Here is a 5000-nt window from a genome sequence, read left to right on the forward strand (position 1 = left end):
CGAGCACGGGCAGCTGCCACCGCAGCCGGAGGCGAAGGATCTCGAAGGGACAAGGGACAGGCCGCGGGGGGGAACGACAGGGACAATCATGCGGGGGGCTGTCAGCCCCGGCTCGCAAGACGGAGGCCAGGCCTCGGCAGCGGGCACGTCACGCCACGAGGTCGGGGATTGCGAGGAGAGCCAACGCATGGGCGCGCGCACGGCAATTTAATGCCACGCCCACGCCAGCGTAGAGCTCTCCTCGCAATCCCCAAGCTCGGCGGTCCGCACCAGCCACGTCGGCCAGGCCTCCGACTTGCGAGCAGGGGCAGCGGCCACCGCCGCCGTGACGTCGCGGCAAGCAGACAGCCGCGCAGCAGCTGCCAGCACCTTGGCACAAGCACGGCAAATGAATGCCACGCCCACGCCGCGGATAAGCAGCCCCAACGCGCCCGACGGCTTGGAGCGGGTCCCGAAGACGGTGGCCGGAATCGGGTCGTCGCCGGCCGGAAAACGGGTCATCGATGCCGGCAATACTTCGGGCCATGAGGCCCCCCACCTTAGTCCGAGTTTAGCAACAGCCCACATATCCCCCGCGGCAGGCCTATGGGCGCCAGGCCAGCGCGCCCCATGGCCAGTCAGGGGGCACCCCCCTAAAGAGCAATAAGTGTCATTGAAGCTCTGGCAGGGGGAGACACTACTAGGTCCCAGCTGTCACCCCCCCTCTAAAAAATTCATTTCTTGGTATTTTGAGCTGAAATTTTGCACAGAGGTTGGCAAAAATCCAATCCAACTTTATTAATTTTTCCAGAATTTTTCGAGGTCGGGAAGTATTTTTTTTTATTTTCCTACCATTAAAAATCGAGGAAATCGGAAAAAATAGGAACCGGCCCGGAATGACCCCAAATTCAGTGGGCAGCCTCATAAAAATATGGCTGATTTTACTGGATTGATTTCATGTGGAAAGCACGACGTTTTGTTGTAGGAATGCGGGAACCCCGGCGGCTCGCCTGCCGCGGCCAGCGACGTCGGGCTGGCCCCTGCAGCGCCTAGCCTCTCCCACGCGGGGGGCAGGCCAGAACGCGGGGGGCCAGGGCCCGAAGGCAGCCCCCCCGCGGGCGAGAGAGCAAGCCAGCAGGGGCTGTCGCCTGCCGCGGCCAGCGACGTCGGGCTGGCCCCTGCAGCGCCTAGCCTCTCCCACGCGGGGGGCAGGCCAGAACGCGGGGGGCCAGGGCCCGAAGGCAGCCCCCCCGCGGGCGAGAGAGCAAGCCAGCAGGGGCTGTCGCCTGCCGCGGCCAGCGACGTCGGGCTGGCCCCTGCAGCGCCTAGCCTCTCCCCCGCAGGGGGCAGGCCAGAACGCGGGGGGCCAGGGCCCGAAGGCAGCCCCCCCGCGGGCGAGAGAGCAAGCCAGCAGGGGCTGTCCGCGCGTCGCGCGGCGCGGCATGGCTGCGGGGGCCGCGCGCGCGCGCGCCCAAGCGCCCAAGGGCCCCCAAGGGCCCCAGGCCCTCAGGCCCCAGCGCCCCAGCGCCCAGCGCGGGCGGGCGCGCGCGCGCGTGTGGTCTTTGAGGGGCGCCGGCCTGGTGGCTCCCTAAAGAGCAATAAGTGTCATTGCAGCTCTGGCAGGGGGAGACACTACTAGGTCCCAGCTGTCACCCCCCCTCTAAAAAATTCATTTCTTGGTATTTTGAGCTGAAATTTTGCAGAGAGGTTGGCAAAAATCCAATCCACCTTCATTAATTTTCCCAGAATTTTTCGAGGTCGGGAAGTATTTGTTTTAATTTTCCTACCATTAGAAATCGAGTAAATCCGCAAAACTAGGAACCGGCCCGGAATGACCCCAAATTCAGTGGGCAGCCTCATAAAAATATGGCTGATTTTACTGGATTGGTTTCATGTGGAAAGCACGACGTTTTCTTGTAGGAATGCGGGAACCCCGGCAGCTCGCCTGCCGCGGCCAGCGACGTCGGGGACGCTGGCCTGCGCTGTCGAGCCCGCGAGGGCTGTCTCCGCGGCAGGCCCCCCCTGAACGGGGCACGACAGGCCACCGCGCTGGCTCGTCCAGCGTCGACAGTCCCTCGTCCAGGTTTCAGATCGCGCCAAGTCGAACCCATGACCTGCTCAAGCCATCGTGCGCTGCCGAATTCGCATCTGCGTGTAGGCTGCCATTCCACGCGGCAGCCCCTGTTTTCGTCAGCGTGCCCCCCTGACGAATTTTCCTGCCTGGCCCAGTCCAGCGTCCAGCCCCTGTTCGTCGAAAAATCTGCGCTGCTGATTTTCCACGACGAGCCTACTTTCGTCAGCGTGCCCCCCTGACGAATTTTCCTGCCTGGCCCGGCCAGTCCAGCCCCTGTTCGTCGAAAAATCTGCGCTGCCGATTTTCCACGCGGCAGCCCCTGTTTTCGTCAGCGTGCCCCCCTGACGAATTTTCCTGCCTGGCCCGGCCAGTCCAGCCCCTGTTCGTCGAAAAATCTGCGCTGCCGATTTTCCACGCGGCAGCCCCTCTTTTCGTCAGCGTGCCCCCCTGACGAATTTTCCTGCCTGGCCCGGCCGGTCCAGCATCCAGCCCCTGTTCGTCGAAAAATCTGCGCTGCCGATTTTCCACGCGGCAGCCCCTCTTTTCGTCAGCGTGCCCCCCTGACGAATTTTCCTGCCTGGCCCGGCCGGTCCAGCATCCAGCCCCTGTTCGTCGAAAAATCTGCGCTGCCGATTTTCCACGCGGCAGCCCCTGTTTTCCTCAGCGTGCCCCCCTGACGAATGTTCGTCGAAAAATCTGCGCTGCCGATTTTCCACGCGGCAGCCCCTGTTTTCCTCAGCGTGCCCCCCTGACGAATGTTCGTCGAAAAATCTGCGCTGCCGATTTTCCACGCGGCAGCCCCTCTTTTCGTCAGCGTGCCCCCCTGACGAATTTTCCTGCCTGGCCCGGCCGGTCCAGCATCCAGCCCCTGTTCGTCGAAAAATCTGCGCTGCCGATTTTCCACGCGGCAGCCCCTCTTTTCGTCAGCGTGCCCCCCTGACGAATGTTCGTCGAAAAATCTGCGCTGCCGATTTTCCACGCGGCAGCCCCTCTTTTCGTCAGCGTGCCCCCCTGACGAATTTTCCTGCCTGGCCCGGCCGGTCCAGCATCCAGCCCCTGTTCGTCGAAAAATCTGCGCTGCCGATTTTCACCGACGAGCCTACTTTCGTCAGCGTGTCCCCTTGACGAATTTCCCTGCCTGGCCTGGACAGTCCATCTTCCAGCCCATGTTCATCGAAAAATCTGCGCTGCCGATTTCCCCGACGAACCTGCAGCTGCACAAATCTGCGCTGCCGATTTCCCCCCCTGTCGGCATGGCTGCCGCTGCCCCGATGTCCAGACCAACAGTCTTTTTTGTCGACTTTGCCGATTTTGTCCGCGCTGCCGATTCCAACACTACCCCCTGCATCCAAACCAGCATTGTTTCGTCAGCTCTTCCCCTGACGATTTTAGCCCTGTAACAAACAGTAGGCCTCCAATCCCGCCAACGGGAGCCAAGTTGATAGGGAAGAGAATTGAATGACGCGCCTGGTCCTCGCACCCCGCCACCCGAGGGGCCTTTTTCCCGGCAGCCTCTGAAAAACTCTAGCTTTCACGGTCCTCGCCGCCCCTCACCACCATGGCAGGCCTCTAATCCCACCCATCAGCAGTTGTAGCCGATAGGGCAGTGATTTGAATGACGCGTCGCGGGCCGCCGGGTCATCTCACCCGGCCATTAATTGGAGCGTTTTTGGCTGGCCGAGGATGGGGGGATGGATCTCTTCTTCCGAAAAAGCAAACAGTACATCGGGAGTTATGTTGACGGGGCATGGAATTGAATGACCCGTCGCGGGCCGCCGGGTCATCTCACCCGGCCATCCCGGGGAGCGTTTTTCCCGGCAGCATCGGGGAAACTCTTGCTTTCACTGCCCGCTGCCCAAGTCCCCACTCGCATCGGCCCCCCGCGCCAACAAGCCAACGCTGCCGAATCGGCAGACACTGCTGCCGAGTCTGCCGACACTGCCCCGCGGGCTGCCACTGCCCCAGTGTCTAAACCAGCGGTCTTTCTCATCGAGCCTTGGACTATCCAGTCCGTCCTGACTCATCGCCAGCACCTGCTGCCGATTCTGCCGACTTTGCCGATTTTCTCGGCGCTGCCGATTCCAACACTGCGCCCACCGTGTCTGAACCAGCGCTGTTTCCTCAGCGTGTCCCCTCGACGAATTTTCCTGCCTGGCCTGGACAGTCCACCGTCCAGCCCGTGTTCGTCGAAAAATCTGCGCTGCCGATTCTGCCGACTTTGCCGATTTCGTCGGCGCTGCCGATTCCACCACTGCCCGCCGTGCCTGAACCAGCGCTGTTTCGTCAGCGTGTCCCCTCGACAAATTTTCCTGCCTGGCCTGGACAGTCCATCGTCCAGCCCATGTTCGTCGCAAAATCTGCGCTGCCGATTTTCCCCGACGAACCTGCAGCCGCACAAATCTGCGCTGCCGAATCTGCCGACACTGTCCCGCGGGCTGCCACTGCCCCAGTGTCTAAACCAGCAGTCTTTCTCGTCGAGCCTTGGACTATCCAGCCCGTCCAGACCCATCGCCAGCACCCGCTGCCGATTCTGCCGACTTTGCCGATTTCGTCGGCGCTGCCGATTCCAACACTGCCCGCCGTGCCTGAACCAGCGCTGTTTCGTCAGCGTGTCCCCTCGATGAATTTTCCTGCATGGCCCGGCCAGTCCAGCGTCCAGCCCATGTTCGTCGAAAAATCTGCGCTGCCGATTCTGCCGACTTTGCCGATTTCGTCGGCGCTGCCGATTCCAACACTGCCCCCCGTGCCTGAACCAGCGCTGTTTCGTCAGCGTGTCCCCTCGACAAATTTTCCTGCCTGGCCTGGACAGTCCATCGTCCAGCCCATGTTCGTCGAAAAATCTGCGCTGCCGATTTTCCCCGACGAACCTGCAGCCGCACAAATCTGCGCTGCCGAATCTGCCAACACTGTCCCGCGGGCTGCCACTGCCCCAGTGTCTCAACCTGCG

Source organism: Populus nigra, chromosome 2 (genome assembly GCF_951802175.1).
Source record: "Populus nigra chromosome 2, ddPopNigr1.1, whole genome shotgun sequence".
In the NCBI taxonomy this organism is placed as follows: domain Eukaryota; kingdom Viridiplantae; phylum Streptophyta; class Magnoliopsida; order Malpighiales; family Salicaceae; genus Populus; species Populus nigra.